The sequence below is a fragment of the Glossina fuscipes genome, unplaced genomic scaffold (genome assembly GCF_014805625.2).
Source record: "Glossina fuscipes isolate IAEA_lab_2018 unplaced genomic scaffold, Yale_Gfus_2 110, whole genome shotgun sequence".
Classification (NCBI taxonomy): domain Eukaryota; kingdom Metazoa; phylum Arthropoda; class Insecta; order Diptera; family Glossinidae; genus Glossina; species Glossina fuscipes.
In genome coordinates this window covers 150,891-164,690 of record NW_023998453.1, presented here as the reverse complement: position 1 = coordinate 164,690, position 13,800 = coordinate 150,891, and the positions used below count along the sequence as shown (strand labels likewise).

Sequence of the window (13,800 nt, the reverse complement as noted above, 5' to 3'; positions counted from 1 at the left end):
TTTTTTTTTTTTTTTTTTTTTTTTTTTTTTTTTTTTTTGAAATCATTCTCTCACCTGAAAAAAGATTTTAAGATTTATTGCTTAGTCATTGAATTTAATCATGGGTTTAATTGTTTTGTTACGTTTACGTTACAATAATTTTTTCGAGAATTTTAATTATTACAGTAGAAGTGTTTTGCTTGTATTTTAATTTGCTTTCTATATAGATTTTTTTAAACCTTTTACTTTTTATTGCAATTTATTAAACTATTTACACTTTAGTTGAATATACAATCATTTTAAATAATATAATTAAATTAGGTAAAGCCACAACTTATTGCAATTAGTTGAAATTAAGTAATTTTTCTCGCCTGTGTTTTTAAGCAGCGAACAAAAAATTGTCAAATGTGTGTGTGTGTGTTTCTTAAGAAGAAAATATTACATATAACAGATTGTATATGGGGAGCCTGCTTTCAACTTAATTACATTAATATTTATACATTAGAACTTGAAGCATAAATCTAAACTCATTTAACTCATTTAAATTAATTTATAAATATTTATTAAACGATTGTAAACGAAACAAGGAATCCCGCCCGCTTTTTATGTCCATCGCTGAAGTTATAATAAATCTGTGAAGCGCTTGTAACGTTTATAAAATCGCTTTAAATAACGGAAACCAGAGGAACATCATCTTGATTAGTGAAACGAATATGAAGAGCTGCCGATGTTATGATAATGTCCTTGAAATCTTATCCACCCACGCTTTGCCTGACTTTTTTTCAACTAAAATAAATTCATAAATAACTAAAAAAAAAAAAAATGCGAAACTAAAGAAATCATGTGTTTTATCCCAGCGCAGCCAAGTTACAAATGCTAGTCTTGTGTAAGTTTTATAGCCGAGTTTTGCATTCGGATTATCCGCGCTATGGGAAATGACGAAGGTACCTTCGTTACTAATTTTTACTATCACGTTTTCGTTGATATTGAGGGCGCTCAGAGAAATATTTTTGGGTAGAAAAGAGGTACGCATGGGATTTGGTGCTTCTTCTTTCTTTTCGCAAATCGAATGATAGGTCGCGCTCTCATTGGACTACAAGGTAGACATTAACGCCTTCTTTCATTTCGCGTCTTTGTTTTGAGATACTCGTTGCTAAGAATTGTTCCATTTCTGAAAACTCATTCTATTTAAAATCGATTCTTAAATATGGGGTCGCCCCTTTCAAAGGGGAATTTTCTATTACAGCGTTATGTGTATTACAGCGTTATGTGTCATTTCTGAACTGAAACAGTGCAGTTAGCTATCCTTCATGTGGCCTTGCACAGATTACAGATATATACATATATATATATAAGATACGTTTTAATCCGAGAATAATTGTCTCTTTTGTTCAACTTTGCTAAGATGCAAGAATTAAATAAAAAAAAAAATGACGGCGAAAGAAATACTGGTTTTAATTATTATTACTAAGAAAACGGAGTTTACCTGAATTAAAACGAAAAGAAAAATGTTAACATTACATTTACTGCAGTAAACTTGTCTGCGTTAATCGATAATTTTATGAAAAGACGATTATCAGGAGGAAATAATTTTAAACGATTCAAAAAGACAATTTTCGAAGCATAGCTGCACGGTATGCATTGGGAGATGTGCTAAGCGTAAAACACAATTCTGCGAAACAATTAAATGAATCATTGGAAACGAGCATCACAAATTTAAGAATAAAATAAAAGTTTCCTCAAAATTAACTTTTAATTACAATCATTAAATATGTTCTTCACGACTTTATTGTCGATTGCTTTGAACTTTTAGCTGTAGATTTTTTTATTTTCTAAAATGAAAATTCCTTTCCAAGCCCGAGTTTGCGCCACAAGAAAAATAAACTGCTCGAAAAGATGCAAGGATGCTCACAGACTTTTTCCCATATTTTCAGAAATTGTTTGATTTCTCGCTCTAAAGGAAATATAGCGACCTGCCTGATTCTACAATGCAGGTCCTTGAAAAAAAAAAATCTGCATTATTTCGAACAGTGGACTACATGGCGTTTTCATTCCTTACTGAAAAACTTTTGAAAAACATTTTTAACACACTTCGGTGTGTAAAGCATTGGCTATTAATTAATCCTTTAAATCCTTTGAAATAAGTGCAGAAATAGAAGTTCACTTTATCTGAGCATAAGTTGATGCTATTCCTTAGCCTCCACAAAGCTATAGATTTTAAGTGTTGATATGTTCGCGAATATTTGCCTTCTGAGTCAGCCTCACAGCTATTGAGTGCTGTCTTCGTCGTGCGGCTTTTACTGTCCTTTGTCGACTGATATGACTTTCACTTTAATTCGAGCCGCAGCGAAATGCTCTATACCAACTCTACATTTCCAGTTTATGAGACCTGTATGGAGACATACACCTGATCAGAATTTCAACTTCGAGTTTGTCCCCCGCCTTCCGTTCTCTGCCTATATTACTTCGCGGCGTTGCATAAAAACTGAGGTAAAAATCTAGTCATTGGCTAATTATGGCTTCAGTTGAGTTGAAATAAAATCCTTCTGAGTCCATATACAACTACGCGCACGTATAAAGCCCTGTCCTTTCAAAATTTAAAGCGAAGATCATCACATCGGGAGTTAACTAAAGTCCATTTTCTTAAAAGATTTATTTTTTTTTGGTAAGCTTGAGAGAAAAATATTCTTTTACTTATCTAATTATTTATTTGTTCGTTTTTATAAGTCCAGCGATAACTTTATATTAATCATTTGTTTTATTTTTTTGCATTTTTCTCAATTATTTGAAATTTTCTTAAATTAAACAACAAAAGAAAAAAAAAAACGCCATGCGCTTCGTAAACTTTTAAAATTAAATTGTTTTTTTTTTTTATTATTTTTTTTTTATTTTCTTGTTTACAAAAGCAACGCATCTCTGCAGTCTGCATGCTTAGCTTGTAAATGAAAAACTCTTAGTCACCAATTTTCCAAAGAAATTTTCTAAGTTATCCATAAGTAGTCATTTTCATTGTTTTGATGTTTTTCTCTTCTTTCTTTTTTTTTTTTCGTAATTAATTTATTTATTAGGAAACAGATTTTAGTAATACATACGTTTTAAGTTTGAATTCAATTCCAATTCAATTCCTTTTGTTTCGTTTATTTTAAATTTATTTTGAATAAAGTTTCTGAGAAACACACGAAACCACTTGTTACACCAGACTAATATATATATATATATATATATATATATTTTTTTTTTTTTTTTATTTCGTTTTATTTAACAGTTTCTTGCAACACTGGTGTTGTTTATTAAGCTCGCATTAACATTAGCGCACACAAAAAATGTTTTTTTAAAAAATTTTGTTTTATTCAAAATTTATTTGTATATTTGCTTAAATTTGTTTTCTGTACTCCTCTTTCTTTTAATTTACTGTTTTTTTTTCTTGACGCGAACAGCTAAACAGCGGTTAAATACTAAACGGAATTGTAAACGAAGACTTACTTTTATACACGAAAATCACCGAACAAATAACGAACACACACCGATTGAACCTGAGGTCGTATGTACGTACATATCGCAAAGAAAAGAATACAGCTTAGCACAAAGGGAAAGAGTGACATCCAGAGAGAGATAGAGAGAGAGTTATATAGAGAGAAAGAGAGACTAAGATAAAAGCATTAATACTAAAGAGAATCTATCTCACGAATACAGTTTGGATTTTTAATAATGAAAACTTGTTGCTTCAATTTTACATTTTGTTTGTGTGTAAAAAAAAAAAAGAAGAAGAAGAAGAAGAAACACAAAAAAACAGAAAGGAGGCACGAGACCTGTGCTGAGTGATAGATAAACATGCAATTGTGTTTACACCTCACACATACACACAGAATTAAGTTATTTTACTGTCATGTTAAAGGTATAAATTGTCTACCATCGATGTTGTTGTTGTTGTTGTTGCTGTTATTCTTGTTCTTTTATCGGAAGTTCTGCGAAATACTATTCTTTATTCTACTTTGTGTGTGCGCGAATGTATTACTCTGTTGTACAAGTTTTGCGGGAATTTTAGTTTAGTTTAGTTTAGTTTTTTTTTTTTTTTTTTTTGTTTATTTAAATTTTTATTGGAAAAACCTCACGACATACTTGACTGTTATTACTTGTAAATGCTGTTCTGTTAATTCGAGTCATCTAATTTTTAGCATCTATGACGCATTTCCCGCATTTGTTTGTTATTTACTACTAGACTAGCGTAGCGTAGTATTCCCCATATTTCATTTATTGTTGTAAATCTAATCTATTCATTCTATTTTCTGTTTTCTGTTTTCTTTTTTTTATAAGCACATAAACGTATATCAATTAAATTAACAGTAACATCTGGCCATTCATTCAAGCGTTACAGATGCTGGTGAGCGATAATAATTAAAAACTTGCATCGGTATGTTAGGTTTAGCACAATCGTTTGCACTTCCTAGAAATCTAGATTAACACAAGCCGAAAAATAGATAAGGGATGTTTTAGAGATATCGCCAAGTCTGTCTATCCGTCCACACGTATGTGTATTCGTATATCGTCTATTGAATTGAAAGTTTCTATGAAATTTACAGAATTTCGCTGAAAGCTTGCGTCTAGCTTATCGATGCGTCACTCCATTAGGCCATATAGCCTACCAGCCTGTCTTTCTTTCAACCATCTAGCGAGTTGATATTCTGTACATGCTATATCGAAATGTTTTAAGATTTAGTCAATCCGGTCCATCCATATTGTCTCTACTCAAGTGAACTTACTAGTAAAAGATTTCAAGATTTAGCAATCCATCAGACTTAATGGTCGCGTATATGGAAATTTAGACATGTCTGTCTGCCGCCTTCCCTATTGAAACTCTCCAAGCTTTGAAAATCGATTTTTGGCATCTCCAACTGTGTTCTGTTGTCAGCACTTTTTTAATCCCTAATATTGAAATGGAGAGTTGCCACTCCTATATTTAGTTAGCATGATCTCGATAGGTTATGTCCATCGGAAACATCTTAAAACTTATTCTTATCAATAAATTGTAAATTATGTGTATTGTCGAATATTTACTACGATGGGGTGAAAAAGATGACACGATGTCCTCTCGTTGTCGTATCTAACAAAGAACTACTTGAGTTATGGTATTGAATGGTATCCAAAATTCGACTTAAGACATTTATAACTTTTTTATTTTGTTCTTTTTTTTTTATGTATGTAGGCAAAAATAGACAGAATGAAAGTTAATTATTCACATTTTGTGCATATATATATATATATATATATATATATATATTTTTACAATTATGCAAAATTTTTTTTTTTTTTCTTTTTGAATTGAAACATATTTATTGAATTTCATGTAACCGGTTGGCGGTTTGATTAGCGCGACTCCATCATAAAGCAGCCTTTGAATAAAGCATTTTAATGTCAATAATTATATAAATCTCTGATGGCAAATGATTTGAAATCTTTTAGTGAAAGATTTAATTTATTATTATTACATCATTGTTTAATTAACAAAAAAAAAAGAAAGAAAATGAAAAAGTATTTCATGCATTTCATGGGAAATTAACTTTAAAGCTAAAACTAATGCTTTAAATATTTTGTTTACAAGAATCATTACAGACTTCTATTGAAATGAAAATTAACAAAACAATGACAATAAATAAATTGATTAATTAAATATCATTAAAGAGAATGATAAAATCGACTACATATATATATATATATCTTAACATTAATAATGAGAAATTTATTTACATTGTATTTCGTATGAATTTTTCGCTTCAACATGTGCATTACGGTGAAAAGCTCTGGCATGTAGCGTAATCATAAGCAAGATTTACATACTTTTTTCTCATCATTTTTTTAGGTCAAACTTGGGAATACGTTACCGTTTGATCAGTGACATTAGGTCACTTTTTCAGCATCTCCCCGCCAGTTATTTAAGTCTCAAAAAATTATTTCATTTAGTTTTTTAAGTCCCTAAAGCATTAAAGCGGGAGTCGATCATATCGTTACTCGCTACTCATCGCATTACTAGCTGTCATTATATCCAAATGAACTTAATAAATGGATAAACTATTTAGCTTATATATATTAAACGGCGTTTAGATTGCGATTATCAATCTTTCCCATCGTCATAGACTTCAGTGGTAATTGTGGCGAGTAAATAAAATTAATTAATAAAATTCCAATTGATTAATGAAATTTTTGCAATTCTTTCGGGCAATTAACGATTTAATAATATTAAAAAGCTTTCTTTAATCTACGCTAAAGGAATATTTAGCAGCGTCGTTGCACTTAACGACACAGACGCGTTTTAACGGGTTATAGTTTCGTACTTTTGCTTCAAAAGAGAAAAATGCTAAAGGTTCGGTAAACTCAATCAAATCATAAAAGAAATAATCTTCTTTGAAGCCCGCCTAAAATAAAATGCAAAACTATGTAATCAATAATATAATAAATATTATCTTCTAATTATTGTCCGCCCATACTTATTATTATCGCCTTTCAAAAATGCTGCTTATTCACCTAAGGTGAACATGAAATTTGTATTTCTATGCCTATCGCCTATGAAGCCTATGAAGCATTCTTATTTCATTGTTCTCTTTGCGACATGCGGAAGCCGACATTATAGACTTTGTATAATGTTCAGAGAATTCATTCAGATTTATCCGGTCGCTTATTATTAGCAGACGAGTAAACTCGGCACATTATATAGCCAATTCAGCAATTTATTTGATCTGGTCAAAATGGAATGAATACTGAAAAATTTTACTACACAACTGCGAGTATTTACCAAATTCTTCTACGCCTTTAAAAAAAACTAATTGATGAGAATCATTTAAATGAATCAATCACTGAACCAACTACATTCACTTCACTGTTTATTTACCGCGGGTGAAGGGTATCCGAAATTCGCACGCATGCATAAATCATGGAACTTATGTCTCATATTAAGGAAAAAATTCATGGCGCCTTTTACTATTAAAATTCGCTTACATTTGCTTTTCTGATTGATAAACGTTTGCCATTTTTTTCTAGAAATTTTGGTATTTCTTGATCAAAAGTGCTTTTCGCACTTCTTCCTTTCGAGTCAACTGTACATTAGGTAGAAAATTTTGCCGATGAAGGAACAAATGGTGGCCGGATAGCAGACCTCACTAATGAACCTCTCCAAATTTTATCATGAAGGGACTTTTTTACTGATCATTGCTTTACATTTCCGGATCCATCGTATGCTTTGTCAGTTGTGTTGGGGGGGCGGGGGGGGGGTAACAGCTAAGAATCGAGTCAATCGTGTGATCGACTTGCGACAACTTATTACGCACTCTCAACTCAAGCGTTTTCAATGCAATTTTTCAAATTACCTATGGACCACTTGCACTGTAACATTTCGTAATAGGATTAGTTTTAGCAAAGCCACGCGAGTCTAAAGCAAAAACTTGGCAAAAAAAAAGTCGGCAAAAACTCCACGAACTTTTTCCTCTATGACAGTCTACGAATTGTTTATGATTATGATCAACGAATGGTTTATGCAAATTTGCAAAGGTAATCCATCTCGCTTATAGTGAATTTAAATAAATAAATACATATAAGTGTAACGTGTATGTATGTATGTATGTACTTGGGAAATTTGCATATCTACTGCGTTTAATCTAACATTACAAAGCAACATTGTAACATAACAACATTGTATTGCTCTCGCAAAACAGATTTGTTTCGCTAAGAATTAATTAATTGATATCAATACTCAGTCAAGTTGTATTTAAAGGCAATAAATGAATGATTTGTTTAGTTATTCATATATTCCATAGCACATGCTATTATAAATCATAAATGACACACAACGATTGCGAAAAAAAATTTCTATAAACTGGTTTTTTCCCTTTTTCCTTTCTACTTTTTTCACCATATTCATATATATATATATATGTATGTGCTTTGTTTTTATTTAAATTGTAAAAATATAATCATAATTTATTGAATATGTGTGTTCAAGTTCCTAAATGAATTTCTTCATTGAGTTGTAAAATAATGGACGGGATGGTCTGCTTAATTAAGGAAAAATGAATAGAAAGCCTTGTATTTCGCAATACCGTCATTGTGTGAGTGTGTTTCTTTATTGGGGGATATTAGTTTCTCAGTGAAGCATAACGCCCTTCCTCCAATTCCGTTAATATGCCATAAATTTTATATAAATAGTTTTTTTTTTTTTTGTTTTTCTTTATATAGTTTTCACATATGTGTGTATATTCACATCTATTTCTTAAATTTATTACAAACACATTGAATAACAACAATCATAATAAATAACAAAAGACAAAACAAGGTAAGAAATGTACATCCGCCTGGAAACGAATTTCGGATACCCATCTTCCAAATGAAGCAAATTTCATCCACTTGGTGTTAATCGTCCTATCGAACCGATTGAATTAATCATGACTATGATTTGTTAACTGATATAAGACGTATGTAAATAGGAAGAGTGCGTCCTAATTTCAAGAATCAATGAAATTTTTGATCTACATTTTAAGATCAAATATTGAAGAGATCGCATTCGCTCTTAAAGAGAAAGAAAACTAATTTCAATGCATTTTTGTTTATAGAATCATAGACCGACCGACTGACTTTTGTAAAAATTATAAGATTTCAAGTTTATAAATACATTTTTAAATTAAATGTTCATAACGTGATTGCTTTATATATCATCATATAGATCAGCATTACGAGACTCTCATATCTCTCATATTTTAAACCAGCTTATGTTATACCAATCGAATCAGAAAATGATTCTGAATCGTGTCTGTCTGTCTTATGTCGGTCCATATAAATTTGTGTGCAACCTACAGGTTGCAAGATAAGATATTTCGGTAAAATTTGATACACTGACATATTTTGAATCAAGGAAAATTTTCGAAAATCGACTACTACCCACCCATATAGGGCCTTATTTTGACAACTTTTTTATTATCTCGCAGTTGGCTAACTAACAGTATATCGGTATTCTACGTTGGTACGAAAACTTTGGACCGGCTGAGGCAATTTTTTGAACCACCTCTCATATAACGAAACCTGCACTTCGTATGACAAAAATTTCTAATTTTCAAGGTTTCATGATGAAAACCAGACTATAATACTAATTTAAAATAAAAAAATTAACTATAGCAAATTTGGATCATCTGCACCTATATTGGAATTTTACGGAAATTTTTGGCAAAATTTGATATAAAAATGAGCATATGCTGAATTTTGAATACGTTCCACAATTTTTGAATTTTTTGGGCAAAACCATTTTTACTGAAAATAAGCCTTTATTTGCACTGAGGCCTTATTTTTAATACACTCTTCCATAATAGGTATAGGTTCAAGGTATAATTTTTATGTTCTACGATAAAAATATAATTTGCCTTAGACAATGTGGAATAGGATCGATCTAGCTCGACAAAGTTTTCACTCTTTTTTGATAATTTTTGAAATTATTGAGTTATATCCATCATCGTCGTAAGCCGCTTTGTGTTATTTTTTAATCACATCTACAACTGATTTCAGATAAGAGAGAGAAATGAACTAAAATGACGTCAGATAAATTCCAATTTCTATGCCTTCTAAACTTCCGCCAAAAGAGTGTCACGTCACAGGATAAAGAAACATATCTGATTAATTATGTAAAATTGAATGACAAAAAAAAAAAAAAAAAAAAACAACAAACGGATAAAAGGGTATATTTGGTTAAATGTGTTGAATTGAACGAAAAGGAACTCAGATAAATTTTATCTTTGTTTCCATATTTTAAGAATTGCCAAGAAAAAAAGACTGGCTGAGTTAGGTAGTCATACTAATTGAATGTAAAGTCTATGATGTGTTTTACCGTATGTTACAAACGAGATGAAAGAATTGATAAACTTTCGCTTTAGCGGATCTAAAAATTATGGATTTTCCATTTATTAAAAATCAATTAAAACAAGTGTAATACCATAGTCATAGCTGACTTGATTGCATTTAGAAGATTAATATATTTATTGAGCGGGCAGTGAGCATGTTCATGTAAATGATAAAAAAAAAAAACAATTATAAGTCTTGACATTTGTAAATGATATGTCAGTAAAGCGCGACAGCCTGTTTTAATTGTTGAATTAATAGTAAGCGAGTCGTCCCTTCATATTCTATTCATTCAAATTAAGCCCTTCTGGTTTAAAAAATTCATCGAATTTTATATTTTCAGTTGAAAGAAATTTTTGTTAACTGAATTCATTGAAAATATAAATGAATTCCCTTAAGGCATTACAAATAACCTACCTATATGGAATCTCTATTAACGTCAAACTTTTCAAATAACTTGTTTTTGGTTTTTTCTGTTTTAGTTTTTTTTTTATTGAAAGCTACACTTATTTTAAAGAACTCTTATAGCGATAAACGAGAAGCGAATGAGCTATGATAGGCCGCTAAAGGGGGTACGTATACCTAAATAACGGGACTCGCATTCAGTTTTCAGATTGCTTGGGCCGGGAGCCGTTGGGCAATGCTCTGCTTTATGAAAATTAAGAATTGTTACGCATATACATATGTTACGTATGTATACATGGAAAGAGTTTTTCTGACTTTTCTGGCTTAAAAGCGAGAACATCTTTTCAATCTAAACCGAAAATTCCTCCCTCATGCATAAGACAGTTTTTCCTTAGAAACAAGTATTAAAAGCGAAAATACCTTCGGAAGGTGAAATTCCCTCGGAGATGAAAGCAAGTATACAGAAATGGCCGTCACGTACGGCAATGCATGTTAGTCCATTTTAAAGAGAGATAATAAAAGAGGTGAAAAAATTGTATCCGGTGGTGATCACATCCTTTGTACTTGTCACCGTTATAATTGTAATAATTTCCCATTTGTACTAAAATATATTGTACTACAGTATTGTGTATTTTGTACTAAAATATATTGTACTACAGTATAGTCTATTTTGTACTAAAATACATTGTACTACAGTATAGTGTAAAATACATTGTACTACAGTATAGTGTATTTTGTACTGAAATACATTGTACTACAGTATAGTGTATTTTGTACTGAAATTTATTGTACTACAGTATAGTGCGTTTTGTACTAAAATATATTGTACCACAGGTAAAGTGTATTTTGTACTGAAATATATTGTACTACAGTATAGTGTATTTTGTACAGAAATATATCGTACCACTGTACAAAATATTTTGTACTACAGTATAGTGTATTTTGTACTAAAATATATTGTACTACAGTATAGTGTATTTCGTACTGAAATTTAGTGTACTACAGTATAATGTATTTTGTACTAAAACACTTTGTACTACAGTATAGTGCATTTTGTACTGAAAATTATTGTGCTACAGTGTTGTGTAGAATATTTTGTACTGAAAATTAGTGTACTACAGTATAGTGTATTTTGTACTAAAATATATTGTACTACAGTATAGAGTATTTTGTACTGAAAATTGGTGTACTACAGCATAGTGTATTTTGTACTGAAATTTATTGTACTACGAAATACATTGTACTACAGTATAGAGTATTTTGTACTGAAATATATTGTACTACAGTATAGTTTATTTTGTACTGAAATATATTGTACTACGGTATTGTGTATTTTGTACTAAAATATATTGTACCACAGTACAACGGTACTACAGTATAGCGTATCTCGTACTGAAAGTTTTGTGTACTACAGTATAATGTATTTTGTACTAAAATACTTTGTACTACAACATAGTGTATTTTGTACTGAAATTTAGTGTACTACAGTATAGAATATATTGTCCTGAAATTTATTGTACTACAGTACAAAACACTTTGTACCACAGTATAGTGTATTTTGTACTAAAATACTTTGTACTACAGTATAGTGTATTTTGTACTGAAAATTATTGTACTACAGTATGGTGTATTTTGTACTAAAATTTATTGTACTACAGTATGGTGTATTCTGTACTAAAATTTATTGTACTACAGTATAGTGTATTTTGTACTAAAATACTTTGTACTACAGTATAGTGTATTTTGTACTGAAAATTAGTGTACTACAGTATAGTGTATTTTGTACTAAAATACTTTGTACTACAGTATATTGTATTTTGTACTGAAAATTATTGTACTACAGTATAGTGTATTTTGTTCTAGTATATATTGTACTATGCTAGAGTATAGTATATATACCGTATAATGTGATATACTATTCCTTTGATTTTTTTGCTCATTCGACAGGTACTTTTACATAGATTCACGTGATGTAGGTGCTTTTTTGGTTGCTTTTTCCAATTTGGCCGCACTAGAGTTTCAAATTGTGGTGTTATTCCATACGCATTTTTCGCTCATACACCAAATTTCAAAAAATTGTTAATAATAGTTCCCATAAGTGGAATTTGAATTTGTTTAGTTTCTTTGAAAGACATTTTCATATAGATGACCACAAAAATATTTTACGTATTTTAATATGGACGGAGTACGCTTTCAAGTCCAATTTTATCTTAATTTCAAATATTTAGCAAAGCTCTGTTGAACCAGTTACAGAGTTTTTTTAACAGATGTGGTAGATGTGTTTGCTAATTAAATTCGAACTCATCTTCATAACCTTTAAGCTTTTCTATACTCAAGATAAGAGTCGGAAATTATTTGGTGGGTGTATGAATAACAATCAAAAAACATAAAACGTAAAGGTATTCACAAATTTTGTAGCATATGAATGTGGGAGTTGTAGGAGTGTCCTTTGATCGGTTTAGGTAATTTTCAAATTCTTTTGCAAATTTGCTGGCGATTACTTTTTCTTTGCGAATAGGAAAGTCATCATACCAGGTACTACGGAAATGGGCACACAGGCGAACGGGCGAGCTTGCGTAGGCACATTCCTAATTAAATACTGGTACGCGTGACCATTGTTTTCATTCTTTTCCAGATGCTATGGCATCCTCATAAAATATACTTTTGAAGTTTTATAGGTTTATCTACTGCATAGTGAGTAGCGAGCAAAAACCAATTTTTTCCTTTTTCGGGAGCAGAGGTGTCCTCAACTTACGTGGCACTGTAGTCGTCTCCTTCGACCGAGATGACTCATTTTTAATACCAATCTGCGTGTAAAGACTTCCAATGTACTGTTTAAAGCACACATTATACAGAGGGACAGATTAAACTTTTTTTATACTTCATGGAGTCCCTGTAATTCCTTCTGGGCTTTACAAACATTTCCACAAAATGAATATACCCCTCATTCAATTATTCTAGACATAAGCAGTTCCCAGCTACAAGCATTTTCACATCGAATTGCTCCTACAGTCAATTAGCCTTGAAAGGGCTCCAATTAGGCGGTGGTTCATAGATCTGAGTTATATATGCTACACTCCATTGATTCACTACCAGTAGTGGGTGGACTCACATTTGAAGGTCGTATCGAGTTATTAATAATCGTAACGTGTTCTCTAAGCTTTGGCAAAAGTTGGTGAAATTACGCTACTGCCACCGGATGTGGCAGTATTTAAATTTTCAATTAGTTGATAAAACGACTATCGTGATGTGCAAGTTCCTTATCAATCGTACTGTTTTCTTCCAAGTTTTTAATGCCAAATGCATCCGCGTTATTTGTATTCTCTAGCAACTCGCTTTGATGCCTTGTTCTAATTTAATATGGGTAAGGGAGATGCAACATAACCTTAACTTCTTAAAAAAAACATGAGGTCGATTTTAAGTATTAAGGCACGAAAATATAATATTATGCATAAATGAACGCGTTAATAATACACCTGCTGTGATGATTATAAAAATACCTTTCACTAAAGTATAAAATAGTTTTTATATTCTTAATAGATTTCC

General features: G+C 31.0%; 1 protein-coding gene across 1 annotated transcript in view; it reads right to left on the bottom strand.

Annotated features, from left to right (window-relative positions):
- LOC119638808 (mycosubtilin synthase subunit C) overlaps positions 1–3,360 on the bottom strand; it is a 29,815-nt gene extending 26,455 nt beyond the window's left edge. The window contains exon 1 of the mRNA XM_038035826.1: positions 3,072–3,360. The gene's annotated coding sequence lies outside the window, so the exon portion shown is untranslated. The remainder of the gene's footprint in view (positions 1–3,071) is intronic.
- Positions 3,361–13,800: the final 10,440 nt, after the last annotated feature.